Source organism: Callospermophilus lateralis, unplaced genomic scaffold (genome assembly GCF_048772815.1).
Source record: "Callospermophilus lateralis isolate mCalLat2 unplaced genomic scaffold, mCalLat2.hap1 Scaffold_122, whole genome shotgun sequence".
In the NCBI taxonomy this organism is placed as follows: domain Eukaryota; kingdom Metazoa; phylum Chordata; class Mammalia; order Rodentia; family Sciuridae; genus Callospermophilus; species Callospermophilus lateralis.
In genome coordinates, this window is record NW_027512409.1 from 2,726,844 (window position 1) to 2,749,815 (window position 22,972).

Consider the following 22,972-nt stretch of genomic DNA (forward strand, 5'->3'; position numbering starts at 1 on the left):
CTCACACAGAAAACCATGTGAATTTAATCAAGTTTAGGATGTTCATGTGAAATTTGAACAACTTAGGTTACATACATGCCTATAAATCTGTCTTTGAAATGGGAGTCAGAGTATTGCATTTCGAAGACATGTGAAATCCTAGAACCTAGGTCTATTGAGGGCAGAATTGGTCTATTGCTCATTGTACAAAAATTTTTAAAGTATACCCTTGGATGAATACCCTTCTCCACAAAACTGAAAATGATGGATACAATATTTAAGAGAGTTTCAGGAATCATCTATATTTAGTTAATGTTTCTATAATTCCTGTATTTCTAAATGCCTAAGCTTTCAAACTTTAGCTTAAAATGTACGAATTTAATTATTTTTTTTTTTTTACATAGACTAACCCTTTAATAATTTTACTAACTTTGTAAGACAGGTAATGCATGTGCATATTCTTTGGGGATAGTGAACATTCTGTTTCTTAGTGGAAAATTGAGCATAGTCTGTGGCCAATAGAGTAGAAGAAACAAACTGGTTGCATCAAAAACATAGCAGCTGAAGCCAATAAATAGTTTAAAATAAAGTTACCATGTCTACCTTTTCGTGCCTTTGGTTTGTCTTGGTAAAATTTTCATTCATATATAGTAAAATTATCTTGCTCTGCTACAAATCATATATGTATTTACTTTAATGTCATATATATGTGTGTGTGTGTGTATACACACACACACACACACACACACACACACACACACTTTTTCCTATACAAAGAAAGCTTACTTTCTTTCCAACATTCATGCTTTATTACTACTGTGTTTGTTGCATTTTGCATAAACAGTCAGTAACTATAGTACAAAATGTATGTGGAGTGTGGTCACCTAAAATAAAAGGTAAATATTTGTTTCAAAAATGCTAGCTTAATTTGTGTTAAATATTTATCTCTCATATACAACAACCAGATGTAACATTGATAGAGTCTCTTCCCAGTATTTAACATTCAATTAAAATGTTTCCTTTAATGTTTTATTGTCCATACAACAACATACCTTCCAAATTTAAAACATTGTATTTTTATTTCTTGTATTATATTTTATTTTTTGCATTGTTGACTTACATATAGCATACTGTTATGGTTTAGACTATTTCACAGCAACTATAATGAAGAGTCAGCATATTATTTATATTAAAGAAAAAATAAGTCTTCAAAGTGAGGCTATTTAGCTTCTCTAATAAAAAATAATCACTTCTTAATTTGAAAAATAATTATTAAGAAAATAATATTTGTGATAAAAGTACTAACTCTTCAATAAGAAAATAGCCTCTACTAGATATTTAAAGAAAGACTCATGCAAATGCTCCTCAAATTATTACATGAAATAGAAAGTGATGAAACACTTTCAAATTCATTCCATGAAACCAGTGTTGCCCTCAAACTGAAACCAGATAAGGACACATCAAGGAAAGAAAGCTATAGAACAATATTCCTGATCAACTTAGATACAAAGTGCCTAATAGGCTATTAGCAAATCATATTCAACACATATGGTAAGATGATTGCACATTGTAACCCAGATAGTTTTATCCCAGGAATGCAACAATGGTTTAAAATATGCAAATTAATAAATGTAATTCACCATATAAATAGAATGAAGGGAAAAAATCCTGTAGTCATCTCAAAAATGCAGAGAAAGCAAAAAAATCACTATCCATTTATAACAAAAACACTGAAGAAAGTAGGGAGAGAAAAAATTATCTAAAATCATAAAAATTGTATATGACAAACCCAAAGCAAAGCCATAGTGAATGGGGGAAAGATGAAAGTATTTCCTTTAATATCCAGAACAATACAATTATGTCTACTGTCACCTGTTCAATATAGTACTTGAAATTCTAGTCAGAGTGATTAGGCAAGAGAAGGAAATAAAAGGAATTAACATAGGAAAAGAAGAAATCAAATATCAAAGTTTACAGCTGATGTGATTCTATACTTAAAAGATCCATAAATATCCACAGAAGATTACTTGAACTAATAAACAAATTTAGCAAAGGAGAAGTTTACACAATTAATATACAAAAATCAGTAGCTTTCCTATAAACAAATAATGAATCTGCTAAGAAAGTAGTAAAAAAAATCCCTTTCACAATACACTCAAAGAAAAAGTACCTGATCAAATAGGTGAAAGACCTCCACAATGAAAGCTGTAGAACACTAAAGAAAGAAATTGAAGAAGACACAAGAAAATGAAAAGTCTTCCAAGACCTCCATGTTCATGGATAGGCAGAGTTAGTATTTTTTTACAGGGCCAGTCTCCTTAAAGCAATGTACAAATTCAATGTACAGAGTCAATGTTCAAAATACAAATGGCATTCTTTACAGAACTAAAAAAAAGTCATAAAATTAATTTGGAAGAATAAATGACTCAGAATAGCCAAAGCAATTCTAAGCCAAAAAGTTGTGCTGGAGGCATCATGATATCTGACTTCAAATAATACAACAGAGCTGTATTAACAAAAACTGCATCATACTGACATAAAGTCAGACATATACACCAATGGTACAGAACAGAACACAGAGAAATCCACAGATAGGGTCTGATCCTTAAAAAAGGTACTAGAAACATACACTGGAGAAAAGAGACTTTTTAACAAAATGATGCTGGGAAAACTGGTTACCTGTGTGTAAAATATTGAGACTACATTCTTGTATCTTAGCCTTCACAAAAATAAACTCAAAACAGATCAAAGCCTTAGGAATGAGATCAGAAATTAAGCAAACTCTAGAAAAAAATAGATGGTAAATATTCCAACTTACATACATAGGTCACACTTTTTCATTAGGAGACCCGAAAGCACAGGAAATAATGCCATTTTTCAGGAAAATGGATTGAACTTAGAATATTATGTTAAACAAAATAAAACAAACTCAGAAAGTCAAGGTCTCATGTTCTCTCTAATATGTGGAAGCTAGAGAGGAAAAATATAAAGTTGTGTAGAGGAATCTTAGGAAAATCAGAGATCAGTAGAGGAGAGGGACCAGGGTCAGAAAGAAGGTGAGGGAAAGGAGAAATACTGGGGAATGATTTTCGCCAAATTATATTATTTTATCATGTTAATGTGTGAATATGTAACAACAAAACCCACTATTGTGTAGAATTATGATGCACCAATAAATAAAGAAAAAGAAATAGCCAATGATCTGTGAGAAACTCAGCAAATCAATATAGGTATATTTTATAATATCAAACTGTAGAACTGTAGAATAACTGAAGATAGAACAAATAAATATTAGTCCCATTGAACATGCACTAGAATTATTTAAATTTTATGATTAAATCCTCAATTTCAATTTTCTTTAAGAATATTTGGGAAGTAAATCACTTTTTTTTGAGATTACCTAGGCATATCTTCCCCATATTATGAATGTTAAACTGATTCTAAATTTACTAGTTTAAAATAAAGGCTTATGTAAATTATAAGAAGCAAAATGGTAAGTTTCCAAGTAACTTATGAATTTAGATTATGTTTCCAGCCATTAATTGATGCTTCCACTGTAGGAGAAGGGGAGGGATAAGAGGGAGAAAGGGAATGCTATCTAGTTTGACTGAACATGACTGAAATTCACAAAGATAATTGACAACTTTCCCTTTGTAGTGCCCAGCCTGGGTGGTAAATCAGTTACTTTAAATCATCCCACATGGTGAAGTTTATCCATTTATAATGTATTAAAATCTGGGAAATCTGCAGCTACAGAATATTAACAGCAGGTCAACAGAGAATCACATCTGAAATTCAAAATAAACAATAAAAAAAAATCTAGTCAATCTTAGGCTCGTTAAGTGCATTTTTATTGATTGTATTTTCTTTCTTCAGTGTGAATCCAAAGGACAAAAACTGGCCCTGTGGCTTTTACTCTTTCATTATCCCAAACAAGAAAGGAAAGATGGTGTGGAGAACAGAAATATAAAATAGCTGTTTCTACAAAAATGATCATCTTCCTCATAGCTTCATAATTTACTCCCAGTCCATAAGGCCCTCAGTTCCTGTGATTGCAATGATGGATGACTCTGCTTCAGCTACATCGGGCAAAGATGCTGCAGGATGTACAAGAGAACAAACGAACCAGCAGGACGAAATGGCAAGCGGGCGTGCCAAGGGAATTCTCCTCAGTGGAAGAGTAGATAGTCAGTCCCCAGAATTATGTAAAATGTGGCTTGTAAATATTGCTCTCATTGTGGACACGCGCATGTGTAACTTGACAGAAAGGGCAACACTGGCATAGGATAATGCAAAATATTTTCCACTTCAGTGCCCATATTTTTCACATGACCAGATTTTGCATTAAACAGAGCTCTAACTCATTGCCCAGTGAATTGTTGAGGATGTAAATATATGTATTTAAACACAGAGGGAAACCATTTATAGTTTCATCAATGAAATTTGGTTTACTCTGAAGCTTGTAATTCAGTACTAAGGTAATGCTAAATTGTTGGTAATACTTGATTAAAATCATATTTTAAGCTTACCCTGAATCTCTCTATAAGTCAATATTAAATTTGGACTGACTCAATTAGCAAGTGCAACAATACCCTGTATATTTGATCTCTTCTGCTCACTCTGCCATCCATTAACAAAAGGAGCCTTGGATTACAAGGCAGACATACTTATTCCTACACCTGTCTTCTGCAAATTGTATAGGGAAGAAAAATTCTAAATAACCATACTTTACACTGTCTCATGTAATCTAATATATATAGACCCTATACTGAAGACTAAACGCTTATAATCCTAACAGGACCTTAGTAGTTTAGACCTTGAATCAGCAGTGAATTAGAGTGCTCATTTGCAATTACTTTGAGTTAGTATTATCTGGCCAGATCCACTCCTTGGCCAGTTCTTAGGAACAATTTACAGATCCATTTTGCCAGATATGTCTTTATCTTCTTTCTCAAATAAAAACTTCTGTTTCACAGGGGTCCTATTTTTTGGGTGTGTATAGTTTATCTGTTTTGAATTTTTTTAATTTTTATTTTTAGTTTTTTTGTAGGAAAGAAATGTGCTATTTCCCTATCATACCAACAGAGTAGAGTTGAAGAATAAAGTAAATAGAGTAGAAAAATAAAGTGAAAACTCTCAAGTAAAAATAGAGTAGAAAAATAAAGTAAAAAAATCTTAAGAAGTACCCTAATATTACCCACCCGTATAGAGTTCTGTCAGATTTAATTCATATAGACAAGAAATAGACTGTTGCCTGTGTGTACGTGTTTGGGATGGGGAGGGGGGAACCATAATCTTAAGATTGGCTCTCTGGACAGATGCAGTGACCTGTATTCATTCATTCAGTAAAAAATGAATGAAACCAAGATGTGAGTTCCATCTTTTTCATATTGAAGCAGTTTCATTCAATGTTTTTGACTATTTTTATCTTTTGTGGGTTTTTAATTTTTTGGCTCAGGAAAGGAAAGGAGAAACTAAAAAAGGGATGATTATCATGAAATAATATTTTGTGCAGTTTTTATTTTTCAGGAAAGTGATTGGAAGTTATACTTCAGCTTAGAAATGAAGATAGGACTTTACTGTAGTTTCTCTGTACACACGATATGCATTAATTTTGCATCACTCATTGCACTTTATGCAATATTCTTATTTCATAAGGGGTTCTATGGAAAAAGAATTTGGAGAAACAGTGAAACAAAGTTAATTGGATAGTTTTACTATATAACTTAGCAGAATGTTTCATATGGGCATACGAAGTGTGCACATCATGAAGAGATATTTCATAAGTTTCACTCAAGTATATTTAAGTTGGAAATTTTTGTTTTCACTTTTACAGCCTATTCATATCCTGAGAAACATGCCTTGTACAAACTATATTTTGAAAAAGTCTACCTAAATGTTGCATGAATAAGCAAGAATCGTTGATCTTAAATTTTATTTATCATAGACAGTATTTTGATAAAGTGGATTGCTATAATACATGCAAATTTCTCTTTGTGCATTCTACTTTATTTATCTTCTGCTGCTTTGTAGAGTTAGAATATTATGTGAGTTATCTCTTGCTTTATTGAAAAAACTTCCAAATAGGTTGATGACCATTTTTGACATGCTGAAGCATTGGCTATGCTTTGGAAACTAGAACACTATATTGTTTTTTAACCACTATGTAAGTGGTTAGAAAACATCCCATACCCATGCAAAATCACATGTAATCTGGTGCTCTTATTTATATTGGTTGTTTTTAAAATATACTTTTTTCATTTGACATTCAGGAACTCAAGTTCAGTGAAGGAAGATGGCATATTACAATGGAAATAGCATTAGACTGAGGTTTAAGGAATGAGAGTTTAATTAATATTGGCAGTACAACTCCTGGCAGTTCATTTTATGGGCCTCAGTTTCTTATATAAAAGATGAAGACTGTATGATTTATATATTCTGAGTGTAAGATGTGAAATCAAAACTTGATAAGGATTAAGAATAATTATTTCTTTATACATATATGAGCCATTCTTATTGCAAATAAAAATCATGAAACAAAAAATTAGCATTTCTATATTTTCTCAACATTTATCTAAAACATAAATATTAACATTTGAAATAGACTAGATGTTTATTAAGTGAGACTTCATATAATAAGGAAACATTTCTTCCCTACCTTCAGACTCAAATTATTTCTGGTTAAAATATTATTTTTAAATACAAATTGGGCAAGGAGACCAGAGAATCTTGTTTTTAGTGTGTGTTCATCTACAGAAATTTTTCTCTATCAAAATAGTCTTTAGATTAATAGATTCAGAATTCACTTGCATATCTTTCAACACATCAATCTAGGAGCAAAATGCTTTTTAGTGCGTTTTTGTTTAAAGAAGAATGTGTACCTACTTGTTAGAAATCTTGGCACCTTCCCTCCTCTGTATGTAGAAGATATAATAGCTTGACATTAAAAGAACTTAGCTTCAACAAAATATACCCATTAATTGTCACAGCTAAATTCTTCTTGGCAAAGAAAAAAGGGTACAAAAAAGAAAAGTGCGAGTTCATGAGAAGAACACAAATTAAGCCTTTTAAAATTCCTTTGGTTTAAATGCCTATGTTTTATCCATTGTTCAGTAAAAGACATTCATTACGTTTTTTTTTCTTATGATTCATTGCTAGCTTTTTTATTTTAAAGATGTGTCAATTGTACCCTTTTAACATAAATGCAAAGTGCTTTATACCATTAAAATATTTTAAGGAAAAACATGATCTTGAATTTTTTAAAGACATACTTCAAAATTTGTGTTTAAAAATATACTGTGGCAGAAAAGATTAAAATGTTTGCAATTCATCTGTCTTGTGAGAGGTTTAGAGCAAATCTAAACATGAAATGTTTCATCTTGAAATGGGCAGAAAAATACTTTACTTTTTTTGTAAAGATAAATATCTTTTATTTTGAAAAAGAAGGAATCGTTTTACTTTCTTTGTTGGGCCACTCTATGTGGGTCTGTTTAGTTTCTTGTTTATCATTTCACTTTGACATTATGGTGGCACAATTACCCGGATGAGAGGCTACTGTAAGCTTGTTGAGGATGATAGGTATTCAGTTATGGCTTTAGGGCAAGCAGATGGACTCCCCAGAGCCCAGAGACACTGAGTCTTGTTCTACCTGCAGGCTCCAAAGCAGGTGTGCACTGCTGATGGGGTTGCTCCAAATGGAAAGTACACAGGTGATGCTAATTAAGGAAGCTTAGGGACTAGGAAGGAGCTCTCAGTTTATTGCTGATGGTGGAGTGCCAAAGGTTAGTGAAAAGCAGTATTGTCTGCTGGCCCAGGGAAGATAAGAACACAAAGGGCACAGGAAAAGATTTGAATACAGGCACTTATCAGTGTGCCTTTTAAACTACATAATGCTGCAAATAATGGAGTGCTTTTAGCAGTAAAACTGGGAGTCCTTTTATGAATGTACTAATTTATTAACATCAATTTGTGTTACCATTTAAGTAGTTAGTTTCATTTTTTCCTGACTTGAAGAGAAAACATCAAGAAAACCTTAGACCAACCTCAAATAAGCTATGATTAAATTAAAAATCAGCTATATCACACACTTATAAATAGTTTCATATGGCATAATTTTATACCCACCTTGGCAACAATTCTTTCAATTCAATTGGCTATGTGTTAAATATATTTTCCTGTTATTTGGAAAATATGTTTTAGAGACATGAATACTACATTCCACAGAACAATGTAATTGCTTTTTTTTAATGTGATGATCAAATGGCTAATTTTAATAATTATAAACCTGAATTCATGATAAACTTGTAGATAATTGTGAACTTTACATATGCTACTTTGTATTAACTGTATTAGATTTGCTTTAAATTAATATCAAACTATAAATTATCAAAAGAACAATGTTTAAAATTAGAAGCATATCACTTGAATATTCCAGACTTCAGCATGGTTTTCCATAAAGTAACTTATTGAAGGTAAACAGGTCATAGATCACCTCAAGTGTAGGCATTCTATAATTGATCATAATGAAATTTAATTAGTGTCAGGTTTGTTTTTGTTATCTTTTGTTACTCAACTATCTATCCCAATATTTAATGGCTTAAATCCAGAACAGTTTTATTTGCCTAAGATTTTATAGGTCAGGAAATAAGGGGTAGGTGTGCTTGACTGGGTATTTCCTCTGTTCCTTGTGGTATTTTCTGGGATTGAGCATTTGGCTGGATTCATCTGGGTTATCAGCTAGTGATCAGGGTCAGTTGGAGTGCACAGCTAGCTGATGAATGGAATCCATTCACATATGTGGTGTCTCAGCTTGAATGGCTGGAACAGCAGGGGGATGGCTGGCTGGACCTCTACCCATCTCCATGTTCTTTATCCAGTAGGATAGGTGAGGACTCAGAGAAGTTAAAAGCTGAATATAAGACCTGTGTCTAGAATTACAAGGTGGGGCTGGGGATGTGGCTCAAGCAGTAGCGCGCTCACCTGCCATGCGTGTGGCCCAGGTTCGATCCTCAGCACCACATACAAACAGAGATGTTGTGTCCGCCAAATACTAAAAAATAAATATTAAAATTCTCTCTCTCTCTCTCTCCCTTTCTCACTCTCTCTTTAAAAAAAAGAAAAAAAAAAGAATTACAAGGTGTCATTCCCATCACATTCTATCGGCCAAAGACAGTAAGCCTAGATTCAAATGGAGGGAAAAATAGATTTCAAAGCAGTATGAGATAATGGAAAGGCAGATATTATTATTTCTTGTTCCCAAATGCATCTGAATCATTTTAATGTCTTTCACTTTGCAACCAGAATTTGCCCCCTATTTATGGAACTATCTACCTAAATAAAACACAGGTGACTCTAAAATACTAATATTTATTTGGAAATGGCAGAGTATTGCAAGGGGACTATGCCTGTCGTAGGAAATAATGGGCCTATTCAAAGACACTGATGCCAGGGGAAGTTTTTAAAGACAAAAATGAAGAGGATTACCTCATATATTTCAAAACAATAATCCTTAGTCACAAGGGTTAATAACAAGTGTGGCACCAATTCAAGTTTGAACAGATGGTTGCTGGGCAGATGACCTTGTGGAAGTACTTTTTGCATGAGTTTTTTGGTGGCCTCTGTGCAAGTTAATGGTTCTAGCAGAGCCTTTTGTGATAGTTCTTATCAGGCAACAATTCATAACCCTTCCTTCATAAACTCCTGGCTGTGTTTGCTTTTTTAGAATTCACCTACAAGCTAAAAATGATTCGTTCTCATGAGGAATGGGGTTCAGGTTGAACTCTGCCCCCACATCCTTCCCTAAGCAACACCCAAACCTACCTGGACACCAAAGGCAGGAAAAGTCAAACATCCCACACCCTACTTTTAAGGTCTCATTAGACTGTAAACACAAGCTCTACCTTTGGTCTTTTATGAACTAATCACTTTTAAAGAGATTCAAAGCCAGGGTCAGGAAAGGGATAGTAGAAAGACTAAAAATCATCTTGAGCCTCAGAAAAGGTAGAAAAAGAACACAAAAACTTTGTTGTTGTGTTGATGTCTCAACTAAACATACATTTGTAATTGTATTCAAAAAAGGAAGTTAAATGGTAATCTATTTTAATAGATGCAAATATTTAACAGCAAATACTTAGCCCTCCTACAATTAAGATTCATTAACTTTAAGCCTAACATTCAAAGTGGAAACATTCTTAAACCCCACATATAATCCCTAATAGTCATATTTAAAGTCAAAGACTAAACTTAAACCTGAACTGAAATTAGCTTGGAAATTGCTTAGCTCACCCCACTACTGTTAAATGTTTAACAAGGCAAACTGCTAGTCCATTCAAAATATTAATAGATTCTGATTGCTATGGTTTCATTGTCTGTGCCCCTCCCAAAACTCATGTGTTAAAATTTAATCACCAAAGTGATAGTATTAAGGGGTAGGACCCTTTGGGAAGTGATTAAATCACAAGGGCAGAGTACTTATAATAGGATTAGAAATCTTATAAAAGGGTTGGAGGAACTAGCCCAGACCCTTTTACAAACCTTCCACCCAAGTAGAACACAGCATTCAAAACACCATCTTGGAAACAGAGACCTAACCCTCACCAAATATCAAAACCTACCAAGAACTGTGAAAAATAAAGTTCTATTATTTACAAGTTACCCAGTCTCCAGGATTTTGTTTTAGCAGCATAAACACATTAAGACAGTGACCAGGCTTCAAGGATAGATGCCCGTTTGAAAGAATAAAGGATGTATTGAGACACAAACATTTAAGATGATGCACATCCACTTAAGATGGTAAATTAACAGGTCTTTTCTAAACCTTGATAACTTCAATTTTCTGCCAGACATTGTTTTTCCTTACTGGGATCTTAAGTATGGAAGAAAACTGAACCAAAACTACTTATTAAATTATAACTTCTGGGGCTGGGGATGTGGCTCAAGTGGTAGCGCGCTCGCCTGGCATTCGAGCAGCCCGGGTTGGATTCTCAGCACCATGTACAAACAAAAATGTTGTGTCCGCCGATAACTAAAAAAATAAATATTAAAAAAAAGAAAGAAAGACAAGGTCTTGGCTGCTCTTTTAAAAAAATAAATAAATAAAAAATAAATAAATAATAACTTCCTTGAGAGAAAAGCTGTGGTGTTACAGCTATTTGGTCACAATCTGACTTGGTGTTAGCATTCCAAAATAAATAATGTGTGCCTGTATTGGTAACAGTAGGGAAGAAGAATCTAAAGTTTCTTCTGGTCCCATCCAGTGATTTACATATCATAACTATGAGTGACCGAAAAGAAATATTAGTTTTCTGTTAACTTGTCATGATTAGCCCACATCATGATTATCAGTCCATTTGGGTAGAAGGTGATTTGTTCTAGGGATTCAGTTAGCTTTTCTAGAATCCTTCTTCGTGAATTTTAAAAAAGATATTTTCATTATAGGCCTGTTAAGACTTTCAAGGAGGGGCTGGGGATGTGGCTCAAGCGGTAGCACGCTCGACTGGCATGGTTGCGGCCCAGGTTTGATCCTCAGCACCACTTACAAACAAAGATGTTGTGTCTGCCAAAAGCTAATAAATAAATATTAAAATTCTCTAAAAAAAAAAAAAAGACTTTCGAGGATATGCCAAAATCTGTATGAATCATTTCAGTAGGTGATTTTGGGAGACTTCTGATGAGTAAATTTGGGAATGGTAAGGTATCTATGTGGTCTAGTTAGCTCCCTTACTCTACTGTTTATGAACAACATGATACTTGGCTAGTTCCTATAAAGTGACCTGACAGGAAACTATTTCTTTGAGGTTTGATGAAAAAAGATCTCTGAGAGCCATTTTATATTTTCTTCTGGTTTTGAGGACCTGTAATTGCCAAGTTTATATATACATATGCATATATATGTACTTTTTATTGTTCTGAAGATTGAACCCAGGGCCTAACTGGCTAAAAACCCAGCCCAATTACCAAGTTTTGTTAAAAGTGGTGAAAAGGGAATTTAAACAACTCAATTTAAAATTAACACCCCAGGCCCCAAAATTAATCCAATTAATAAATGAGTTAAGCAGATACTTCTCAAAAGAATTAAACCAGATACTTCTCAAAAGAAGCATACAAATGACCAACAAATATATGGAAAAAAAATGCTTAGCATCTTTAGCAATTAGGGAAATGCAAATCAAAACACAACAATACAGCTGTGATTTGGGAGGTTGAAGTAGGAGGATCAAGTGCAAGGCCACCTCAGCAATTTAGTGAAGCTCTAAGCAACTTAGAGAGATCCTGTCTCAAAAAAACAAAAAGGATTGGTGAGGTAGCTCAGTCTTGGAGCCCACCTGGGTTTAATTACCCCCACACACACACGCCAAAAAAAAAAAAAAAAGGAAAGAAAATACAAGTAATAATACAAGCTGGAGAGGATGGGAGGAAAAAGTAACCCTTTTAAACTTTTGGTGGGATTGTAAATTAGCACAACCACTATGGAAATCAGCATGGAGAAACCATCATATGACCCTGCTAGACCACTACTATTTATCTTAAAGAATTAAAGTCCGAAAACTGTACTGATACACGTATGCTCATGTTTATAGAAGCACCATTCACAATAACCAAACTATGGAACCGTAGTCTAGGTGTCTCTCAGTGGATGAATAGATACAGAAAATGTGGTGTAAACATAATGGGAGTTTTATTCAGGTTTTATTCAGTGATAAAGCGGAATGAAATTATGTCATTTTCGGGAAAATGGATGGAACTTGAGAACACTATATTGAGCAAAGTAAGCCAAACTCAGAATGTTAGAGGGTCAGTATGTTTTCACTCATGTGGAAGCTAGAGAGGAGAAAGGAAAAGAAAGGTTGGGGGAAGGGGTCTCATGAAAAAGGAAGGGATATCAGTAGAGTAAAATAAAGGAACCAGTGAGAGGGAGGAGAAGGTTAAGAGGAGATCCTGGGGAATGATATATGAACATATGTGTTAGCAATGAATCCTACCATTATGTACCATTCCTTTTCTTTTTTTGTACTGGGGATTGAACTCAGGGGCACTCAACCACTGTGTCCATTCCCAGAAGTATTTTTGTATTTTATTTAGAGACAGGGTCTGTCTCACTGATTAATTAGTGCCTTGCTGTCGCTGAGGCTGGCTTTGAACTCGCAATTGTCCTGTCTCAGCTCCCAAGCAGCTGGGATTATAGCTGTGCGCCACTGTGCCTGGCCTACCTTTCCATTCTTGTGGTTGTACATGATTTGGAGTTACATTGGTCATGTATACATATATGAAAACAGGAAAGTGTTAAATAATATAGTTCTTGTAGTTTTTATTTTGAAAGTTAAAACTATATTTTAAAGTTTTAAAAATGAAGGAAATTAAATCTCAGCAGGGAATTTATTTAGAACCGCTTGTAATCAATGATTTCTTATTACTTTATGGACTGAAAATATTGTTTTTCTGTAAGAAAAATGGTTTATTATTGGGCTGGGGTTGCGGGCTTGCCTAGTATGTTCAAGGCTCTGGGTTCAATTCTCAGCACCACATAAAAATTAACAAAATTAAAGTATTGTGTACAACTATTAAAAAAAATAAAAAATGACACTTTTTGTTTTTGGATGTACAGGGAATTGAACCCAGGGGCACTTCACCAATGATATACCCCCCCAACCATTATTATTTTTTGAGATTGAATTCTTGCTAAATTGCTTATGGCCTCACTGAGTTGCTGAGGCTGTCCTTGAACTTGTGATCCTCCTGTCTCAGCCTCCCCAGTTGCTGTAATTACAGGCATATTGCGTCACCATGCCTGGCTAAAATTTTTTAAAAATCTTTTTTCTGTATTGCCATGGATGAATCCCACAGCTTCATTCATGCTAGGGAAGCCCACTACCGCTGAGCCGCATTCCCAGCCTTTAATCACTTTATTGATTAGGTTACATGATATTTTCCTTTTAGATTAAGTGTTGAGTTAGAAAATTTCAAAATGTTTGTAAGTGGAGATCTTATTATTTGACTTCTTAATTTGAAAATCATTTCCCCCAATTTTTACTTATTAGAGCCTTTTTATTATGGTTTCTTATCTTTCTTTCTTAATGGCTTTCCCATCCTTATTTAAAACACATGACCCAATGAGACCAGACTTTGCCAAGGCTCTCTTGGGTTCCCCATGATAGTGAGCATTCAAATAATGTGCAGTTCTTGTGTTGTTGTTTTATTAACACTGGGGATTGAACTCTGGCACTCATCCACTGAGCTACATCCCCAGCCCTAGTTTGTATCTTATTTAGAGACAGAGTCTCACTAAGTTGCTTAGGACCTCTAGTTGATGAGGCTGGCTTTGTGGTCCTCCTGCCTTAGCCTCCTGAGCCTATGGGATTACAGGCACATGCCACCACACCATGCAGTTCTTTTTTTTTTTTTTATTGGAGTACACCTTTGTTACTGAAAATGAAAGTCCCAAAAGGAATGGCATTTATCTTTTTTCCTCTAATTTGCAACTGAAAGAGGAGGCAAACATTTGAGTAGATATTTTAAAATGAAAAAAAAAATGATTTTTGAAACCTTTAATTATAAATTTTAATTGATGTGTCATTATAAAATATAATTGAAGGGACTCTTGATGTGTCACTTTTAGTATTCATTTTATTTGAGGCTACAGGCTAAAATAAGCATAAATTACTTATAGAAATATAAAGATATACTTTAATTTTTCAATGTTTTTCAGGCTTATCAGGACATGAAATTTCTATATCATGTGTTTATGTTTAGGGATTAGAAGGCTTATTATCTATCTGATCAGTCAGGGAATAATTTATATCACCTTCAAATTCTTTTGGATGGTATGATAAAACTAAATATTTGATCACTTGTTCGTATATGTGATACAGGGAGAGAAGCCAGGGACGTTCAACCATTGAGCCACCTCCCCAGCCCTATTTTGTATTTATTTAGAGACAAGGTCTCACTGAGTTGCTGAGTCTGTCCTCAAACTTGCCATCCTTCTGCCTCAGCCTACTGAGCTGTTGGGATTATAGGTGTGTGCCACTGCACCTGGCAGACTTTCATCTTTAAAAAGATGGACACAGCACCTTTATTTTGTTTATTTACTTTTAAGTGGTGCCTGAGATTCATCCCAGGGTCTCACACATGCTAGGCAAGTGCTCTACCACTAAGCTAGAACCCCAGCCCCTAGACTTTCATCTTTTTGACTAGTATGGAGTATTTTTAACTTTCATCTTTAAAAAGATGGACACAACACCTTTATTTTATTTAGTTTTAAGTGGTGCCTGGGATTCATCCCAGGGTCTCACACATGCTAGGCAAGCACTCTACCACTAAGCTAGAATTCCAGCCCCTAGACTTTCATATTTTTGACTAGTAATGGAGTATTTTTATTTTTTTATTATTATTTTAAAAAGAGAGAGAGAATTTTTAATATTTATTTTTTAGTTTTTGGTGGACACAACATCTTTATATGTGGTGCTGATGATCAAACCCGGGCCGCACTCATGCCAGGCGACCGCGCTACCGCTTGAACCACATCCCCAGCCCTAGTATGGAGTATTTTTAACTTGAACATAACTACCATTTAAATATTAGCCAGTCTTTATTTATTTATTTATTTGGTACCGGGGATTGAACTCAGGGGCACTCGGCCACTTAATCATATTCCCAGCCCTATTTTGTATTCTATTTAGAGGCAGAGTCTCAACTGTTGCTTAGCGCCTCACTGTTGCTGGGGCTGTCTTTGAACTTGTGATCCTCCTGTCTCAGCCTCCTGAGCTGCTGGGATGTCATAGTCTTTATTGAGAAGGCAGTGTGACTGAAATGGCATTAAACATTGTATTCTTAAACAACTAACCCTCACGTGTTAGAACTTGCAGGTGGGCATTTCAACTGAAGTCTTTTATATCACTAAAACAAAACTAAACTTCTATTTTTTGTTACCCCCCACCCCCATCCCTGGTACCACTGGGGATTGAATGCCAGTGTGCTCTACCACTGAGCTTCATCCCCAGTTTCTTGACAGTCTCATTAAATTGCCCTGTTGTTATCCTGGAACTTAATCCTCCTGCCTCAGCCTCCTGAGTTGCTCTGTCATGCCTGGCTTTTTTTATTTTTAAACAAAAAAACTATAGTGATAAATTCCTGCAGTATAGGTTCGAAAGGTGAAAAAGCCTTTCTTCCTTCTTCCTGTTATGGTAGTCTTTAAAGTACATAAAACTGTGAACACAATTTTTCATGTTTTGTTTTTGTTTACTCATTGAATCTTAGCTATTTTCAATGTTGAGTGCCTAGATATTTTATTTATTACCGCTGATTAGTTTTATTATTTACAGATGTACCAACATTTGTTTAACTTACTCCTCACTGATACATATTAGGGCTTTGTTGTCATTTATTTTTGTTTTGTTTACTGAGGACTGAACGTAGGGGCTGTCTACTGCTGAGCTATGTCCCCAGTGCTTTCTGTTTATTTTGCTCAAGCTGGCTTTGAACTAGTTATACCTCTATCTCACCCTCCCAATTAGCTGGGATCACAGCTGTGTGTACCACCAAGCCCATCTTAGTGTATTTGGGTGTGGTTTTTTTTTAAATAATTTTTAATTTATATGTTTATTTTTAGTTGTTGATGGACCTTTATTTTACTCATTTATATGTGGTACTGCAAATTGAACCCAGTACCTCACACATGCTAGTTAAGTATGCTACCACTGAGTTACAATCCCGGCCCACGTATTTGGTTTTAAGTTGAAACAATTCTACAGTGAATTTCCTGTGTCTACATCTTGTTATTGTGAATACTAATGCATATTTGTAAATTGCTGTCAGGGAATTTCTGGGTCAGAGGGCATATGCCTTAATAAGCTTCCTAAATATCTTACCATTAAGAGTGCACAGTTTGTCACAAATTTCTAATATCGATGGTATGTGTATTTTTAGTCTTTGCTAAGTAAGATAGGTAGAAACAATATAAGCTTTGATTATTTCTTATTTGGAATTAATTTGGACACTAATCTTGGGATGATTGGTCATTTTCCATTTCTTTTTAAAAATTTGGTTCGGGGGATTAAACCTAGGGCCTTGTGCATGCTAAGCATGCTCTCTCACTACTGAGCTACACCCTAGTTTCCCCCCCCAATTTTTTCTTATTGATCAGAGATTCTTTATAAATCTGGCACTTGCAAATGCTGTATGTTATTCATTGTTATTTTAATATCCTAATATTTCTTCCTAACATAATACTGCAGTTAATTTCACACATGAAATTTGTTCACTCTGGTTGAATTATTCTCTTAGGATAAATTTCTGTGTATGAAATTCGGTTAAAGGATATGAACTTCCTTGAATTATATCTTTTCAATATTTTATTTTTCTATTTCAAAGCCACTTTTTCTTTTTTCCCTGATCTCCTTGATCTACTTTATTGATTTCCCTGTTCCTATAATTATGATTATGATTGTTTTGGTTGAATACATTTACATTGTTGTGCAACTATCACTGCTATCCATCTCTGGACTTTTTCATTATTATTTCAAATGAAATTCATTAAAAAGCATTTTTAAAATATTTTAGCTCTTACCTTATTGTAGATTTTTGTTTGTATTTAGCTCCACATAGGTAAATTTATATGTTTTTCTTCTTGCTTGATTCTTTCCTCATGATCTCAGTTCTCCCAGTATAGAAGGATTCTCTAGAGATCAGGTATCTATATGAATAGACATATTAAGGATAGTAAAAATTGGTTTTGGATGTCAGTTTCTCCTTCCCCCTATTGAAGAACTTATCTTCAACTTTTTAATAAAAGCTAATGTGACTAGAAGTTTAAATATATAAAAATATATATTATGGTGTTGATATAGCTGTTTTGTAGTAAGATACTTCTGTAGTAAATAAGAAGTTAGAGTCTCTTTACCTAAACCTGTTTTTTCAACACAGGCTGGCGCTTAGTGATATTGCTGGGCTCAGCAGGGAAGGGGGGGAGTATATGTGATATATCATTCATTCGTGTATATATTCTGCTACTAAATGTCAAATAATTATAAATTCTTCTAATAAGAGCTTTTGCTCTCTCCTAGGATTGGCAGCCACCTTTTGCATGTGATGTTGATAAACTTCATTTTACTCCACGGATCCAGAGGCTGAATGAATTGGAGGTAATGTCTTTACTATTGTTCCTGTTTCCTGTATTCCTGAGGGGTCCACTTTGAAGAGGCTTTGTCACCAATCTGGTAGGGAAAGAAATTATGTCCAATAGTTGATGATCATGGTAAAACTATTTGCAGTAAGGCCATTGAAACAGACAAATTTTACTAAAAGCAATGATACTTGTCAGACACTTTTTGGTCTGTTAGTAAATCCTATATTAAGGCGATAATCATTAGAATTTAGGTTTTGAAAAGAATTACACAGTAGAACAGATTCTATAGTCCTAATTTCTTCAAAATGCATAACTTTGTCACTTAGATTTAATAACACTTTAGTTTCCTAAGGAAGAGTGAGGAACACAGAACATTCTCTAGAGAACAGATGTTTTTTCAGTTTCTAGCCACCAAGAGCAGGGTAGATAAGACTTGTGTTTTTTGTTAGTTTTAAAATCTGATTTTAATTTTGAACTAAACATTCTTAACTGAAACAGAGCACATATCCAACAGAATTTTATAGACATTGATAATAGGATTAAAATGTGTATATTGTAAATAATTTCAGTGTATTTTCAAATTCAAATTAAACCTGAAAACAGAAGATAATTACTAACTTGAAATCTTGGTATGATTGAGAATATCTGAATATTGATCCAAATTTTGGTCTGGCTTCAAGTTAAATCTCCCCAAACTGTCCAGCTTATATTTGGCAAGGAGAGTAAAAATAAAAATGACTGTATAGTAATAATATGTTTAAAAAGTTTCCTTTTTTATCTTTAAATTATAGGCACTTTTAAAAATTGATATTGGGGCTGGGGTTGTGGCTCAATGGTAGAGCATTTGCCTGGCATGTGAGAGGTACTGGGTTTGATTGTCAGCACTGCATATAAATAAATGAATAAAAATAAAGATCTTCTAACAACCAAAAATATATATATATTTTTAAAAAACTGATATAGACCGCATCTGGTGTTGCATGTTTATAATTCCAGATACTTGGGTGGCTGAGCTAGGAGGATCAGAGCTGGGGATGTATGTAGCTCAGCAGTACAGTGTTTATCTAGCATGCACAAGGCCCAGAATCCAATCCCCAGGACCATTGAAAAAAATTTGCTATAGAAGCACTATTATAAATCTGGTTTTAGATTTGTGTTTGAGCAAGTAAGAAAATTTCTACTTGCAACAAGCCTTTGAAATCTTGTTGTAAAAAGACCAAGGTGGGCATATAAAAACTTGTCACGTAACTTAAGCTGTAAAATGAAATTGTGTTTACTCTGGTACCTCTTAAATGAAGCACCTTTTAGGGTAAGAACTTATGTTATAAGACTGTTTATTGAGTGTAGAACTCCTTGCCTGACACATGCATGATAAGGGCTAAATTAAGGTTTTGTTGAGTTAGTATATAAGTTTTTAGCCAACTTCATTTATTTACTTTCAGCTATTTCTCTATTAAAGTATGATTGTTTAATCAGCTTTATCTTGTATCCTTTGATTATTTCTCTTGAATTCAGAAATAGTTTTGCATTTAAATATTCTAAGAATGAAAATGTGGCACAGGCAGGTAATAGACATGAGCTTTAAAATAAAACTGGGTAAGTTTATTTTATAAGCAGGCATATGTGCCTGTGGTCTGAGCTATTCAGGAAGCTAAGGTGGGAGGATCCCTTGATCCCAGGGATTCAAGCTCATCTTGGGCAACATAGTGAGACATGTCCAAAAATAAGTAAACAAAGACATAAACAAAATATCTGAGATTAATGCTCAGTTTTTTGTCATTTAGGCTCAAACTTGTGTAAAATTGAATTTCCTGGACCAGATTGCAAAGTACTGGGAGTTACAGGGAAGTACTCTAAAAATTCCACATGTGGAGAGGAAGATCTTGGACTTGTTTCAGCTAAATAAGGTAAAGGGCTAATGACCATCTTACTCATTTATATAATTGTGAACAGTGCATTTGGTTTTCTTTGCCTTGTGAAGAAACTTGTTTAAAATATATAAAGTGAAGCTGGGTGAAATGGCACACTCCTGTAATCCCAGCAACTGGGGAGGCTGAGGCAGGAGGATTGTTAGTTCAAAGCCAACCTTAGCAACTTAGCAAGGCCCTAAGCAACTCAGCAAGGCCCTGTCTCTAAATAATTGAATATAATAAAAAGGAATGTGCCTCAGTGGTAAAACACCCCTGAGTTCAATCCCTGGTACCAAAATCAAAGTAAAGTGAGATTTTTAGTTCAGTTGAGTGATAAGAATCAGGTTTCACCTGTCTGGTCTGGAAGTCTTGTGTATTTTGCTGCCACCCGTTTTTGTCATTTTTAAACTCACCAATAATTCTGTAAACTATTTCTTTCCATTTTAGTATAGACAGACAAACTGAAGCTCATGGGGATTTAAACAAACAAACAAACAAACAAAAAAACGACCCAGCTAAAATGGCTGAGCTCATAGTTAAATTCCAGGTCCCACTTTTTTAAAAAAAATATTTTATTTACATTTTATTTTTCGGCAGACACAACATCTTTGTATGTGGTGCTGAGGATCAAACCCGGGACGCACCCATGCCAGGCGAGCACACTACCACTTGAGCCACAACCCCAGCCCCCCAGGTCCCACTTTAATCTAAAGCCTGCATTCTTTCCACCAAACATTATTTCAGGCTTTCTGTCCCTTAGTTTGTGGAGATTTTAAGGGTCACGGAGTAGGACCAAGTACCTAGGGCCTTTGCTTTAGTAGAGATTTGATTATGATTCTTTTAAGATGACTGCTTTGGGGAAGCAAGAAGTCATTTTGGGAGGGGCAAAATGTTTATGAACATATTGTTAAAAGAAATGTTTTAATTGTCTAGCTTGATATTAACAGCACATGCATTTTTTCTTTTACTTGGGAAAAGTATTTTTAAAATATAACATTAGCCAAGAACATTTTGTTCTTGGAGTCTACCTAGGCATGATTTCCACATAAGTGTTTCTAACTTTTGCTATTTTAACAGTTAGTTGCAGAAGAAGGTGGATTTGCAGTTGTTTGCAAGGATAGAAAATGGACCAAAATTGCCACCAAGATGGGTTTTGCTCCTGGCAAAGCTGTGGGTTCACATATCAGAGGGCATTATGAATGAATTCTCAACCCTTACAATTTATTCCTGTCTGGAGACAGTCTGAGGGTGAGTTTTGGGGCTCGCCACATACCTGTTTCATTCACTGCTTGTTGGTATATTATCTTTTAGGGGGAATAAAAAACCTTAGTTGTGTTTGAATGACACTGTTCAGAAGACCTTGGTTTTTGGCTGTTTTCTCCAGCTTTGTTATTCTGTTTTGAGAGCAACCATACTTAGACATTTGTTTTTAGAATGAGTAAGATTATAGAGGACATGTTATTTTACTGTCAAAACCTGAAATCTGTATTTACTCCACAACAGGTGTTTATTTACAGCAAGAAGTTAATTATTGTATACTGTTAGGCTTATACTTTTGCATTTGCTTGCTATTTAAAGCATCCCTGGTTCCCATATTATGAAAGTATAACTTGGAATATAATTTATTTGTTCTTTTTCGCCAGCAGAGATTCCCAAGGAAAGGGTCATGTAGAATGCTTATATTTGTAAAGGAGAAGGAACTTAAAAATACTGCATAGCTTCAGTGTGTGTGGTGGGATTTAAAACTGTAATCCAGTTAATGGGAGGCTGAAGGAGAAAGAATACAAAATTTAGGACCACCTGGGCAATTTAATGATGCCCTATCTCAAAATCAAATTTAAAAAAAGGCTGAGAATGTAGCTCAGTGGTAGAAGATTCGCCTAGCATATGCCATTCCTGGTTCAATCCTCTGTACCACAATTCAAAACAAAACCAAAAAACCCAAAAGCTTTGAAGCTAATGGGTTCCTTTTTCAGTAGTTCTTACCTAGGCATGTTTGTTTCCATACAGAAATGGTATTTGTGAATTTACTCAGATAAACACTTTTGTTCTCATTAATTAAGTTAAAACAATATTGTAGAAACTTCCCACCTATTTCAAGATTCTGGCAAAAAAGAGAGTCATAATTTATTTAAATCCTTTGAGTTATTCTAAGACTAGAGCAGTGAGCCCTATAATTTTAAAAGTTGTTTCTATGTTATAGAAAGGTAGATAATAACATGGTTTCTGAGGGCAAACCAGTAATCAAAACCCTGTTCTAATATTATAATCTAGTACCATTTGTAATGCTTAAATCCTATAGATTTTCTTCCCTTTCTCCTTTCTTGATTTCAAGTAAATTTTCATTTTAGCCTAGAAGAAAGTGACCAATCTGATATTCAGAAAGCTATGTGTCTATTTTTGTTACTGGGAACTGAACCCAAGGGTGCTTTTATTACTAAGCTACATCCTTACCCTACCACCCAACCCCCACCTTTTTTTCCTTTACTTTTTTTTCCCCCAATTTTGAGGCAGGGTCTTTTTGTTAAGTTGCTGAGGCTGACTTCAAACTTGATCCTCCTGCCTTAGCCTTCTGTGTAGCTGGAATTACAGGCATGTGCCACCATGCCCAGCTGTTTTAATGTATATTACATGAGTGGTTAGTGAGTCCATGGATGAAAATAAAAACAATATTGAATTTGGAACTTTTATGGTTCTGTTTTATAATCAGACCTAGATAGAGTTGTCCATATAGATTTTCTCTTTTTGAATCTGAAGTGTGGAGGTTTCAGTGACTCAGGGGAGAGAAAGTTCCTGCTTTAAAGTTCCAACATTTTAGAAATATGCCATCCATATACTTAGGCAGTGGAGTTTTGTTGTTTAAAAAGCATTTAAAAACACAGGGAAGTATCATGAAAATAAATTGCCCCTAATCCTCCTGCTTGTTACTTCTCTTGGCTGTTTTTTATGCATGTATATACAA

The 22,972-nt window shown here is 34.5% G+C and overlaps 1 pseudogene; it reads left to right on the top strand.

Annotated features, from left to right (window-relative positions):
- Positions 1–4,039: 4,039 nt before the first annotated feature.
- Positions 4,040–22,972, top strand: part of LOC143388133 (lysine-specific demethylase 5B-like) — a 58,822-nt pseudogene continuing 39,889 nt past the window's right edge.